Raw genomic sequence first — 15,582 nt, 5'->3', positions numbered from 1 at the left:
ACAAAGACAATCCTGGTGGGCGAACAGGGGGCAAGTGCGGATATCTCCTTCACAAATACAGAGAAGAAAAAAGTGTGCATTTGCACTGGAGCCTCTTTCCCCCTTTTTACATTTCTCATCTATGGCGAACTCGATGCAGGGGAACAAGACCTCATCGGAAGAATCATATGTCACTCCCAATAATACACCTGCGAACTGGAGACTGATGCAGCTTTCAAGGGGTACTACTGGGAATGTTGGTGAATACCAAAACGTAGTAAATCTGCACCTGCACAAAGACAAATACCTAACGGTTCAGATTTACTACTTTTTTAGTGAATTGGGAAATTAGTGTTTTGTAAAACTTTGATTTGGTATGCACTTGAGATCTTCTACTGCTTTTAAAATAAATGCAATTATTTCTTACTTGATGTATTCAATTAAAAAACTTGGACTTTATAGTTAATAATTCTAAGTTTTATTCAGATTTTGTAACTAATTTGAGTATGTATTAAACAATTTAAAATATTAAGGGGCAATTATGATGTCAGGTGGAAGCTTCGGCCCAACACTGTCTCGTAAATAGGACCAACCGAACTTCGGTCAGCGGTCCCCGACAGCCTGATTTAGATGCGACTGAACACTGTTAGGTCACATTCCATCATTTCCCTATGGGAGCATGTATTACGGCCGTAAATCGGCCGTAGTACATGCTACCATAGTGAAATGGGAGGTGGTGTTAATCCCTGCACCCCGTGGCAGGCACTTCAAGGTTCCTGCCACAGGTTGTAGGCATTAACAGGGGGCACCATAGGTGCCCCTTGGCCCCAACTGAAGGCCGTGCATACAAGAGGGCCCTACTAGGGGACCCCAAACTTCCTTTCCAACAGAGTTTCCATGTCCGAAAGGCTGGCATGGCAAACCTACTGGAAACCCTCCATCATAAACCCAAGGACGGAATGATCCCCTTTGGGATTACGGGCCGGCCTCCGACTGGCTGATGGGCTTCTTGAGTCTGTCAGAAGCCAGCGAGAATGACCGGCCAGTGTCAATTCCGGCCAGCTGATTCATAATCAGCCGGTCGAAATTGAAACTGACGGTGGCAGTTGGAAAGATTCCTACTGCCATTGGAATAAGCAACTAGGTGAATAATTAAAATAAATTAAAACTACCAAACGTGACCGGATTAAAGGTTCTTTAAAACTATAAGAGTTTTCTTCCATTAACCAATTCTAACTTTCAAACTGCCTCATATGCTTGCTCTCTTCACCCATTTCAAAATTAAACTTTAAAAAAATGCAAGCACATTTCTAGCCTTAAATAAATCATACAAATTAGTGTAGATGTTAATGCACTAATTTCTTCTTTACCTTAACCAATGCAAACATTTAAAAATAAGCCTCAAAACATAATTTCCAGAATTATAACTGGCTAGATGCTTCAAAATGATTGCACAGCTTGGCAGTGTAAAAGGACTTTGAAAGTAGTTAAGCATTTTTAATATGTTTGAAGGTTTATCTAAAGGTTCAAATTGAAAACAACATAAAACATAATTGTGCCTATTTTTTAAATTACTAAAGCCTTTTCAAACTAATGACCGGTATTTCAAAACCGATGAGCAATATCTGATGCCCATTAAAAAAATATATTTTAATACATATATTATTATTATTATTATTATTATTATTATTATTATTATTATTATTATTATTATTAATAATAATAATAATAATAATAATAATAACAATAATAAAAATAATAATAATAATATTAATATTAATATTATTATTAGTTGTTGTATTATTATTTTTATTATTATTATTATTATTATTGTTATTGTTATTATTATTATTATTATTATTATTATTATTATTATTATTATTATTATTATTATTATGTGTAGTAGCAAAGGTATTAAAAGTACTAGTAATATAAATAGTTTTAGTAGTAGTCTCTGTAGGTAATGTGTGTTATATGTCTTATTTTCTGCAGAGATTGTCCTTTAACCCCTTGCGTGCTGATGACAGAACGGTTCCGTCATCAGCATCGGTTGAGCTGTGCTGATGACGGAACCGTTCCGTCATGACTCCGCCCGCGCAAGGCGGAGTCAGCACAGGCGGAAAATACGCCCCGCACGCAAGGGGTTAAATACAATGGTAAACTCATTAGATCTAAAGTAATGATCTGACAGCACCACTTTATCTTTTCACGCAGACATTTGTTATATCTATCAAACCTGTCATCTCACTTCCTTCCCAGACATTGTAGCCAAACTGTAGATCAGAGATCACAGATCTAGGTTTCATTCTCTTGCCAGCTGCAACAGTGCTTCTTGCTTCGGAGTGGAACCTGCATGATGATCTGGTACATAGATATTATAGGATTACCATGCCCATTAGGCGCTCCCCTCACTGAAGCACAGTTAAAATGCCGTCCTTCCAGTAGGTAACCCACACAACAAGGACACCCTCAGGCGTGCTAGTGTTTTAAGGACCAAATATGTGACGACCAAGTAAAGGTGCACCACTAAAGTGATACTATTTAACTCTATAGTGTGGGGAGGATCAGGAGCAATCATTGTCATCAAACATGGTAAATGTTCTAAACTGCAAGCCCACTCTATTTTCTTTTGCAACCATTGGGCACAGGATTTATGGCTGACCGCAAACCTGGTCCTACAAATATATTTAAATTAATACATGAGCGTGTAACTTTTATGCATACGTTTATTTCATTACCATCTGTAAATGTTATTGGAAACTCTTGGCCACACACTGTCTTTTCCGTGATTCTGAACTTGCAGTGATATTTGGTTGTTTTGTGGATCAGCATAATTAGTCTATCTTGTGCAATAGTCCTCAGAGGACAAATATGGGTGGATTGTGGTAATTGATTGTGCATTGATCTGCCTCCTTCAGGGATCTCAACGGATTGCCGAGGTCCAGGTTTGTGTTTAACAATCTACTTCACATTAGAACATCTCATTATACAAATGCTGTAGGAGCTACCTTTCCAATTGGACACATTTATATGTTATTGCAATATAAATGAGATTAGGCATATTCAAACACTTGCTTTATTCAGGATCCTCGCCTGCTGTATATTTTGCACATTGCATTTTGCACATGAACGCTATATAACTAGTATTTGAACATTATGTCCATAGTTACCCTAAAAAAAGGTTAATGTATAGAAGTGTAGGTTTAAAACGTCCTACCCATGTCTCCAGTAAACTGGACATTTTCCAATGCTTGCTATTTTTTCCCATTTCACTCTTTTCAAGAAAGATATGCATACATGTTACTTTTAGAGTGAATGTCTATCTTTTTTAAGCTGCCTGACAGTAAATTGAGGTCGACAATGTTGACCTAGTAAGTATATATTTACTATTCATAACTCCACACCTACCTACGTAGGCTTACCTTGTGATATCATGTGATACAGGGATGCTATTCCGTTTTTCCTCCCTTTGATTTTCTTAATGGTGATGAGCTGAATTTAGAAGAAAAGTAATGGAAAGGGGCGACCACTCGGTCCCCCCGAACGTATGGTAGGGTGCCCTGACCCCCCCGGGAAACCATTTTGGGCGGGAGGCGTGTCTCGGCTGGTATGCCCGAAGCTGCGTAGCCGGGGCGCGCCTTTTCCCGCCCAAGAGGGGTTGTCCTAGACACCTACACCGTTGGCCACGCCCCGTAGGCGGATCGGAGGAGGGTACACGCCCTCCCGAGGAAGAATAAAAGAGCAACAATCTAAGGAAGCATCCTCTTGTTCCTGTGCTTGGAAGCTGCACCTCATCGTTGCACGTGAGCCCGAGACGGAACAAGGAGCCAATTTTGAAACTTGTAATTTTTGTGTTTCTCCTTTCAGTGATTCCGAAGCTTTGGATCCAGGACCTCGAGTCGGATAGCCGTGAACGATGCCTGGCAAGAAGGTCGGAAAGAAGGTGGGGACCGAACAAATGCTTTGCATGCTGGTGAAAGACATGGCGAACATGAAGAAGCAGATGGCGGCAATGAAAGGTACAGGTAGACCGAAGAAAGTCATCGGGCTAGCATTGCCGGGAGTAGTCCCTACCGGGAGAGGTAAAAGGGCCAGGAATAGGGCGGCAGGGGGGGAAGCCCCAGTTCCCGAGTCTCCTCCAGCAAGCCCGGTCAGTCCAGTGGAGGCCCCAGTTCCGAGCCCAAACGAGGGGCAGCCGATCCCTGTGGTAGTTACACCCGTTAACGAGGGGGATATGCTGCCCGAGCTGGCCGCCCAGTTGGCGGCGTGGTTAGGCAAGAGCAACGAGGGTGCTGTGGCACCGGGAGACACGGCCGAGGAGGCCAGGTTAATAATGAAGCAGTTGAGGCAATTGAGAGATGCTGCGAAGGCACCTTGTCCTCTTGTTTCCCCGCAGAATCCCTCGGAACAACCGGCATCGAGCGTGGGGAAGGCAGCAACAACAGATCCAGCTACTGGTTCGGGTAAGCAGCCGTTGCCAATGGCGGGGGAGGGATCGTTACCCTCAAGGAGGGAAAAGGTAGTTCAACATATCCCGATGGATGTGAAAGAAAGGATTTGGGCGGATAAATATGTGAACATGTTTTCGCTGTTGACCGATCACTATGAGATAGAGCATGTTAAAAATCAGAAGGAGTTGTTACATCCGAGTGTATGGCGTGCAAAAATGGCGGGTTTCAGGGTAGATGAAACGATCGCTAATTGGGCCAGAGCGTTTGGAATGTTCACTGCAATCATGGGGGAACGTAGGCCTGAAGTATTGTCGGGATTAGCTTGTTACCAGACACGTATAATGGAATTTTATGAATCGTATGAAGGTAATCAATGGATGGGTTATGATAATAAATTTCGTAAGGCCAAGGAGCACGACTCATCCCTGACGTGGGATTGTTTCGACTCCATTTCCTGGCAGAAGCAGGTTATGCCGAACACGACAAGGTCGTCTTCTTTCGGCGGGAACGGGGCTGAGCCTTCCCGCCATTTTATGGCGGCGCCCTTTCGGGCGGGCGCCAACAGTGATCAGCACAGAACGAATAACGAGAACTCGGGTAGAAAAGGGGTTTGTTGGAGCTTTAACAGGGGCAAGTGCACTAGGCCACAAGGGACATGCAAGTTTAGGCATGAGTGTGCAGGGTGCGGACAGTCTTCACACCCCGAGAGTTCGTGCAGAGCCAAGAATGGTGATACAGGGGGTAGAGGAGGGGCCAAACAGGTCTAACATCGACCGAGGGGCACCGTTACCTACTCCCGTTGATATCATGGCAATGATCCCTTGGCTGAACGAATACCCTGATCATGTCTCTGCCGGGGTGTTGCGAGACGGTTTCTCATATGGTTTCCGCATCCCGGTGGGGGATTTTCAGGGGGAAGCACAGTGTAAAAACCAACTATCGGTTCAACAAAATTCGGCAGTAGTACAGGCAAAGATTGCAAAGGAGGTGGCCCGAGATCAGGTTGCGGGTCCATATGGAAACCCGCCGGTTGTTAACTTTGTTTGTTCACCGTTGGGAGTAGTCCCCAAGAAGGACCCGGGTGAGTTCAGGTTAATCCACAATTTGTCCGCTCCTAAGGGTCTTTCGGTGAACGATGCGATTGACCCGGGAGTCTGTTCGGTGCGGTATGCATCGTTTGATGAGGCCGTCGCCATGTTGAATCGCTTGGGGCCCGGTGCGCTGATGGCTAAATCTGATATCGAGTCAGCGTTCCGGTTGCTTCCGGTACACCCACACGATCAGCATCTCTTAGGTTTTGTGTTCCAAGGACGCTACTACATGGATAAATGTATGCCGATGGGATGCTCCATCTCGTGTGCGTATTTTGAGAAGTTCAGTACTTTTTTGCAATGGGCGTTCACCAGAGCCACGGGCTTTACGCAAGTTATGCATTACCTTGATGATTTTCTGTTCCTGGGGGCAGCTGGGGACACGGAATGTGCACAGGCTTTGAGGGAATTCTGTAATCTCATGGAACGTTTTGGCGTGCCACTGGCACCAGGCAAAACGGTAGGGCCATCTACTGCACTCGAGTTTCTGGGAATTGAGCTCGATTCGGTAGAGGGGTGCTTCCGTTTGCCCAAGGAGAAGGTAATGAAATTTATAGCCTCACTTAAAGTATGCCTCAGCGAGAAGAAAGTAACTCTCCATCAGTTGCAGCAGGCTGTGGGTCAGCTTAACTTTGCCCTGAGAGTGATACCGATGGCTCGCCCCTTTTCCCGCTCTATCGCACAAGCCATGGTTGGCCTCAAAGAAGGTCACCACCGCACACGACTGTCAGCAGAGGTTCGCCAGGATATGCACATATGGCTGGCATTTCTGGCGGATTTCAACGGTCGCGTTGTGTGGAACAAACCGCCAGCTTCCTCCGAGGAGCTGGGGTTGTGGACCGACTCGGCGGGGAGTGTGGGCTTTGGTGCCATCTTTGGTAATCAATGGTCGGCACGAACATGGCCGACGTGGTGGCACGATAGTGGGCTCACAGGTAACATTGGGTTTCTTGAGCTGTTCCCCATTCTGGTGGCCTTGAAAACATGCCCAGAAGGGTTTCGTAATCGCACTGTGTTGTTCTGGTCTGATAATATGACAGTTGTTGAATGTATCAATAATCAGGCAGCACGCTGCAAATGGATTTTGAGATTACTAAAAGAAATTGTCCTGCTGTGTTTGAGACTAAACGTCCACTTTAGGGCAAGACACGTGCCTGGGGTACTGAACCAGGCGGCTGATGCACTCTCTCGTTCCCACATGCAGGCCTTCCGGGGTTTTCTGCCCTCAGCGGACTTGGTGGCGGCACCATTACCCGAAGCTCTCTGGTCTCTCGGTGCCCCGGATTACAAAACCTCGTGAGAGAGAGTCTAGCACCCAGGACAAGGAAGGCATATGAAGGGGCGTTCCGTTCCTATTGGGAATTTTTGGGTGCAGCTAGGGGGGAGCATTGGGGGCAGGAGGAGTATGTCCTGAAATTTCTGGTATCACTACATCAGGTAGGCCGAACACTGGCAACAGCCAATAGGCACAGGGCCGCCATTGCCTTCATGGCGCAGGCTCATGGCATCCGGGATCCCACATCGTCCTTTCTCGTAAGAAAGGCTCTGCGTGGGTGGCAACGCCTTGAGGGTCGTAGAGTGGATGAGAGGCACCTGATTGGTCTAGAAAGGTTGTCCCTGTTAATGTCCGTACTCCCTGCGACATGTTCATCTCAATCAGAGACAGTGCTGTTCCGGGCCGCTTTTGCATTAGCATTCCATGGGGCTATGCGGGTGAGCGAACTGGTAGCAAGGAATAAGCAGGATATGGGGGGAGGTCTGTGTCGAGAACACATTCAAATTAAGGGCGAGACGATGGTAGTCTCAATAGCCAGGTCCAAGACCGATCAGGGAGCGATCGAGGACTGTGTGGTAGTCCAGCGGATTCCAGGGTCTCCCATGTGCCCGGTAAAATGCGTGGAGGAGTATTTAGCGCAGAGGGTGGCATCATGGGGGGGAAGCTTGCTGAGGCTCACCGACGCCACCCCACTGACTAGGTTTCAGTTCCAGCGGGTGTTGCAATGGCAATCGCAGCAGCGGGCTTGAACCCGAGCGATTTTGGGACCCATTCCTTCCGGATAGGGGCTGCTACAGAGGCTACAGCCAGGGGTCTGAGTGTTGAAAAGGTGAAGCGGTTGGGGCGTTGGTCCTCGAATTGTTATAAAAGGTATGTGCAGTTGCACATGTTGTGAAGCCAATGTCATGCACTCACGCTTCTTGTTTTCTGTTTGGTTTACAGTTTCGCGAGCAGGCTTTGCGGGGCGGACTGTGCAGTTGACCCGACACCTGGGGACCAGCGGTCAAAGATCACCGGCTGAGGGAAGAGTGGTGTGGGTCATTGGCCACTCATACGTGAGGCGAGCCGCGGACGTATTCAAAGCAGGTGACATGATTCACGTGGCTGGGGAATACGGGTGCAGGGTGACCTTCCACGGAAGGGGCGGGCTCTGTATTGACCAGTTTCAAACTTTTATGGAGGGACTGCTAGGGCAGACGAGGTCACCGCCGTCTGTAATCATAGTACATCTCGGGGGCAATGATTTGGTTACCGTTGGTCGACGAGTACTTCTCGAGTTAATTTTATCCACAGTGAGTTGGTTGGCGAGAAGGGTTCCGGGGTGCACGATTGCATGGTCACACATGATTCCTAGAAAGGTGTGGTGGGGGGCCCTCTCTGTGTCAGCTTTGAATCAGTCGGTAAAGAAAGTTAATAACAAACTTAGTAGGTTGTTTCGTTCAGGTCAGTTGCATTGTATTCCACATGGATGTATTCGAGGGGATCATATGTATCTTGAAGATGGGGTCCATTTGTCCCGGGAGGGGAATGTCTTACTCATAGGAGACTTCTTAGCTTGGTTAAAGAGTATGTGTAGCCATGACCTTTAGTAGGAGTTTGTGGGGGGTCCGGATAGCCGGTCAACTATCCGGCCTGTGGCGGTAAGGTCATGATCGGTGAGCAGTAATTGGAAGATCCCTAGAGGTGGGGCGCCACCCATTATGATGGGAGCGCCCGGGGGGAGGCGGCCATTGGCCCCTCACACGGGGAGGCGGTACCCCTCTAAGGATGGGGCCGCCGAAAAGGGAAGGCGGTCGTAGGCCCCTCCCAGGGGAGGAGGGGCTACGGGCCCCTCCTGGGAATTTCCCGGGGCCAGGACATCCGCGACGGCGGATGTGGTAAGCAGTGTGGGGTGGGAGGGGGGTCTACGCTACCTTCTAGACACCTCACACGAGTCCTCGGACGACCACTAAGATGGCGTCGAGTAAATATGGGGCCCCCGTTAAGACAAGGGAAATTGGAAGTTGGCACAGAGGTACAGTCCTCTGTGCGCCCGCCCCTCACAAGTAAGGGGGGGAGTTCTGTTATTAGGGATCTGACACCGGTTACGACCTTGCCGTTGGCCCGTAATGTTAGGATGTACAATTTAATTTTGAGTATATGCATTTGCAGGATGTTTAGAATCGGCTAGGAGAACCTTTGTATTAGAGCTGTGTTAAGGTTAGCCAATAAACATCGTAATGTGAAAATGAAATTGTACATGATATGAAACTATTATTTTAATGTTTTAATTTTGTTTCATATTTTATTAAATACGGCCGGGAGGGTAACTCCCTCCCGCCTTCCAAAAGTCAAGAACTGTGTCCGTCTTCCCATCCTTGGGGATTGTGTTGGGAGGGGGTGACGGGTATCCCGGCCATATGGAAAGGGGCGACCACTCGGTCCCCCCGAACGTATGGTAGGGTGCCCTGACCCCCCCGGGAAACCATTTTGGGCGGGAGGCGTGTCTCGGCTGGTATGCCCGAAGCGGCGTAGCCGGGGCGCGCCTTTTCCCGCCCAAGAGGGGTTGTCCTAGACACCTACACCGTTGGCCACGCCCCGTAGGCGGATCGGAGGAGGGTACACGCCCTCCCGAGGAAGAATAAAAGAGCAACAATCTAAGGAAGCATCCTCTTGTTCCTGTGCTTGGAAGCTGCACCTCATCGTTGCACGTGAGCCCGAGACGGAACAAGGAGCCAATTTTGACCCACCCACCAGCCCCTTATGGCAATGATTAGTACTGCAATAAAGTCGATTTACGGTGATATTATCTCTTTTTACAGGTTGTTTTAATAAAGTTTGGATTGTCTTTTTTGAGGATAATAAAATGGTTGCTATTTAGCATGTTCTTAGGCGAAGTATCACAGCTAGTTGAATGATGTGTTACGTGTGTAAATAAAGGTTATTGTGTAATATCCAGTATAACCGTTTATTCCGTCCTCAGTAGGTTCAAAATGTCGTATTTATTTTGGTCGGGCGGTAAGGTCATGATCGGTGAGCAGTAATTGGAAGATCCCTAGAGGTGGGGCGCCACCCATTATGGATGAGAGCGCCCGGGGGGAGGCGGCCATTGGCCCCTCACACGGGGAGGCGGTACCCCTCTAAGGATGGGGCCGCCGAAAAGGGAAGGCGGTCATAGGCCCCTCCCAGGGGAGGAGGGGCTACGGGCCCCTCCTGGGAATTTCCCGGGGCCAGGACATCCGCGACGGCAGATGTGGTAAGCAGTGTGGGGTGGGAGGGGGGTCTACGCTACCTTCTAGACACCTCACACGAGTCCTCGGACGACCACTAAGATGGCGTCGAGTAAATATGGGGCCCCCGTTAAGACAAGGGAAATTGGAAGTTGGCACAGAGGTACAGTCCTCTGTGCGCCCGCCCCTCACAAGTAAGGGGGGGAGTTCTGGTATTAGGGATCTGACACCGGTTACGACCTTGCCGTTGGCCCGTAATGTTAGGATGTACAATTTAATTTTGAGTATATGCATTTGCAGGATGTTTAGAATCGGCTAGGAGAACCTTTGTATTAGAGCTGTGTTAAGGTTAGCCAATAAACATCGTAATGTGAAAATGAAATTGTACATGATATGAAACTATTATTTTAATGTTTTAATTTTGTTTCATATTTTAATAAATACGGCCGGGAGGGTAACTCCCTCCTGCCTTCCAAAAGTCAAGAACTGTGTCCGTCTTCCCATCCTTGGGGATTGTGTTGGGAGGGGGTGACGGGTATCCCGGCCATATGGAAAGGGGCGACCACTCGGTCCCCCCGAACGTATGGTAGGGTGCCCTGACCCCCCCGGGAAACCATTTTGGGCGGGAGGCATGTCTCGGCTGGTATGCCCGAAGCGGCGTAGCCGGGGCGCGCCTTTTCCCGCCCAAGAGGGGTTGTCCTAGACACCTACACCGTTGGCCACGCCCCATAGGCGGATCGGAGGAGGGTACACGCCCTCCCGAGGAAGAATAAAAGAGCAACAATCTAAGGAAGCATCCTCTTGTTCCTGTGCTTGGAAGCTGCACCTCATCGTTGCACGTGAGCCCGAGACGGAACAAGGAGCCAATTTTGACCCACCCACCAGCCCCTTATGGCAACGATTAGTACTGCAATAAAGTCGATTTACGGTGATATTATCTCTTTTTACAGGTTGTTTTAATAAAGTTTGGATTGTCTTTTTTGAGGATAATAAAATGGTTGCTATTTAGCATGTTCTTAGGCGAAGTATCACAGCTAGTTGAATGATGTGTTACGTGTGTAAATAAAGGTTATTGTGTAATATCCAGTATAACCGTTTATTCCGTCCTCAGTAGGTTCAAAATGTCGTATTTATTTTGGTCGGGCGGTAAGGTCATGATCGGTGAGCAGTAATTGGAAGATCCCTAGAGGTGGGGCGCCACCCATTATGGATGGGAGCGCCCGGGGGGAAGCGGCCATTGGCCCCTCACACGGGGAGGCGGTACCCCTCTAAGGATGGGGCCGCCGAAAAGGGAAGGCGGTCATAGGCCCCTCCCAGGGGAGGAGGGGCTACGGGCCCCTCCTGGGAATTTCCCGGGGCCAGGACATCCGCGACGGCAGATGTGGTAAGCAGTGTGGGGTGGGAGGGGGGTCTACGCTACCTTCTAGACACCTCACACGAGTCCTCGGACGACCACTAAGATGGCGTCGAGTAAATATGGGGCCCCCGTTAAGACAAGGGAAATTGGAAGTTGGCACAGAGGTACAGTCCTCTGTGCGCCCGCCCCTCACAAGTAAGGGGGGGAGTTCTGGTATTAGGGATCTGACACCGGTTACGACCTTGCCGTTGGCCCGTAATGTTAGGATGTACAATTTAATTTTGAGTAAATGCATTTGCAGGATGTTTAGAATCGGCTAGGAGAACCTTTGTATTAGAGCTGTGTTAAGGTTAGCCAATAAACATCGTAATGTGAAAATGAAATTGTACATGATATGAAACTATTATTTTAATGTTTTAATTTTGTTTCATATTTTAATAAATACGGCCGGGAGGGTAACTCCCTCCCGCCTTCCAAAAGTCAAGAACTGTGTCCGTCTTCCCATCCTTGGGGATTGTGTTGGGAGGGGGTGACGGGTATCCCGGCCATATAGAATAATGGAATAGTTTGAACCCTCGCCCAGTGTTCATTCCTGGTATACCACCTAAAATCAAAAATCGATGAGGCTGTGTTAAAAATCCTTAGCGAACTTCTCCAATAATTCTTTTGGATTTACTTTGAGAGGATAATTCTGCCCCAAAAATTCTCCTGCAAAAAAGTCTTTTTACAGCCAGTTTAGTCAGATAGGTCCATGCGCAAAAGCTTCAAAATTCTCAACCTCACCAAATCAGAGAGGTTGGACTTTTGCACAACGACGGCAGAATTTGAATTCATCACGACCTGATATTTAAACCTATTTTATACCTGTAGACTGAAACGCTCATTCTTCCAAAATCAGCAGAAAAGTGCTAGTTTCATTCTGCCACAGTTGGTGATCTGAGATAAACTGATATTTATAAACAGAAACGGTGCTGAATGCAGACTTGTTGAAACAAGTGCAATTGTTTCACAAAGTGCACCAATGGGGAAGCCAAGGCCTTACATCTTTCTGGTTTCAACTAAATACTTTTGACATTTCCAGGGCACTGAGTCATAAAAAAGAAAACATGCAGCAGAGGAATCATATTCCGTACTTGAAAAAGCAATAAAGAAGCCGAATTTCTATTGTAACCTCGGTGACAAGGAGAATACATTAGAGCATATAATTTAACTGTGCATAGCTGAAATTGTAAATAATGAAATAGATTTTTATGGGTCATTACCTATGTGGTTAAATGATTATGAAAAAAGACACATGAAGCCAGAGGTAGCACTTACCCTTTCGGTATTGACTTTTCTGCAATTATTGAAATACAATGAAAAAGGGGTTGACTCAAAAAGCTGCCTGCACTGATATGGCAGACATTTCAAGCAACACATTTCTTTTATACTTGCCACAGCCTCGACAGAGGAGTTCTGGTACCTGGTAGCAGCATTTTAGAGAGGGAAGCCTTGCTTTTCTAATTTATAGTTTTATTTTTCTCATCACTCGCCTCTGAGTTTCAATCACTATTCTCATGAAAATGAGATATTAGAGCTGTTGGTAGCATCACAGTGAAGGACAAAAGGGTCAAGTTGCTAATATCTGCACAGCACTGTGCCACGAAAAACTGAGCCGTACAAATGAGTGCATACAGCCATAGTTTGCCAGTGCCAGCAACACAGCACATTAGACTCTGCAGCTGTACACATCATGAATATGCATGAGATAAGAGGACATCTGATTTCAGCAAAATAACAAGCCCTAGGAGGGGCATTGGCTTGCCGAGACAGCATGCTTGCACGCAGGCAGCCACTGGTGTGTTGTTATGATGGCGGTCCTTAACGAATCTAGCATATTATTTGGATAATACATAGAAAAAAATGGAAACAATTCAACCAAGATTATACTTCACTTCTGCTGGGCCAATAAAAACAAGCATTTGTAATGCAATAGGTCTCGTATTTACGCGAGTTTAAGCTATTGGCATTGTTAATGTCAATGCCTATTATTTTTGTTTTTAAAACATAAACAAAAGGCATTGTCATTTACAATGGCAATAGCTTAAACGCGGGACCTATTGCTTTGCAAATGCTTGTTTTGGTAGGCACGGGAGACATCACAGGATGTGGAGTCGACCCCGAGGCTCGAACCTTGGTTTCCCAGTGCTAAAGTCTGCAGCTCTGGCCATAACACCACATCCTCTCCACAGGGTTACAGGGTGAAAAGAGGTCATAGCAAGGCTGCTCTCAGATGTGGAGCGGAGATCCCAGGAGGGACGGCAGGGTAAGTGTTAAGTAAAGTTACAACATATTTCATGTCAGTGAGGTATGAATTAATGTTTAATCTACAATAACAAGTATTTTGGAGAGAAAATAAGCGCTTTCTGGTGGCAATGAGCCTGAAATCAGAGTAAATCTGAGACGGAATAGGAGGGATGGGTAAAATAAAATTGGCGCACCTTTTATTATTACAAGGTGCGTGTACATGCTCATTCTGCTGACTGGAACACTGTCAGTTGTGCATAATCTATTTAACTCCTGGAGAAAGGTTAATTAGAATAAGATATTGCTTTTATGTAAGACATTGACTGCATTTGAATTACATTTTGGGTATGATGTGTTCAATGTTTATGGCTTTCTCACGTGAAACACACGTCCCACTGAATATGCACTATAATGAGTAATAACTGAGTCGCATAACTGAGTAATAAGTCACATACCTTGTTTCTCATTGCCCTATAATTTACTTTGCCAAATAATTTAGTCACGCTCAGCAGAATAATTTCATCTAATATTGCTCCATAATTCCTGTGGGTCATGTCATCACAGACAGGCCAATAAGGAGGCGACGATAACAATGCACAATGGCGTCACAAAATACCGTGCAAGGTGAAACTTTCTACTTCGTCATCAAGAGACTTCAATGCACCAAGTGACGTGATAGACAAGTAGACCTTAGCGCTTAGTTGTCAGTGTCAAGGAGCTCCAAGGAGAAAAGACACACTTTAACATTTATTATTTTATGTGAGCTCCCCATAGCCTGCCCCTTCCAGGGCCCCACCCTCTCTGAACTACATCAAAGGTGTCACAGGGCAGTGCAAAAGCTGGCCCCAAGCGGTGTGTTGGGTCATTGAGGGGGCGTTGATGGGAGTCAGCAGTGGGTCAGCAGAGACCCAACACCGAACAACATGACTGCCCTCAAGCTCGCCACCCGAAAACACAACCACAACCACAACACCACCCTCCGTGCCTGGACCCCGATCAGCACCAAAGACACCGTCCGCACGATGAACTCCATCCACTCCGGATCTCCGACCGACCCCTGCCCTCACCACGTCTTCAACAAGGCCGACGCTGTCATCGCACCCCACCTGCGGGACATCATCAACACCTCCTTCGACACCGCTACCTTGAAACAGCGGCCCTCATCCTCCTAGACCTCTCCACGGCCTTCGACACTGTCTGCCACCATACCCTAGTGCAGCGCCTCAGCAACATCGGAATCCAGGAGAAGGCACTGGAATGGATCATCTCATTCCTCGCCGGAAGGACACAGAGAGTCCGCCTCCCCCCGTTCAGATCCAAGGCCACCGAAGTCATCTGCGGCGTACCACAAGGATCTTCACTCAGCCCCACCCTCTTCAACCTGTACATGAGCCCCCTCGCAGCCATCGCACGGCAACACAACCTCAACATCATCTCCTACGCCGACGACACCCAGCTGATCCTCTCCCTCACCAACGACCCCGCCACCGCCACAGCCAACCTACACGAAGGGATGACAGACGTAGCCAAGTGGATGATGAACAGCCGCCTGAAACTGAACTCGGACAAGACGGAAGTCCTCATCCTGGGATCTTCACCCTCCGCCTGGGACGACTCCTGGTGGCCCCCCGCCCTGGGCAGCGCACCCAAACCAACAGACCACTCACGCAACCTGGGCTTCATCCTGGACTCCTCCCTCTCCATGACCAGACAAGTCAACGCCGTCTCCTCGCCGTGCTTCAACATCCTGCGCATGCTACGTAAGATCTTCCGGTGGATCCCCACCGAGACCAGGATGACGGTCACCCAGACCCTCGTCACCAGCTGTCTGGACTACGGCAACTCCCTCTACGCCGGAACCACCACCAAACTCCAGAAGAGACTCCAGCGGATTCAGAACGCCTCAGCACGACTCATTCTGGACATCCCCCGT

Source organism: Lissotriton vulgaris, chromosome 8 (genome assembly GCF_964263255.1).
Source record: "Lissotriton vulgaris chromosome 8, aLisVul1.2, whole genome shotgun sequence".
NCBI lineage: Eukaryota > Metazoa > Chordata > Amphibia > Caudata > Salamandridae > Lissotriton > Lissotriton vulgaris.
Note: the sequence above shows the minus strand (reverse complement) of the source record.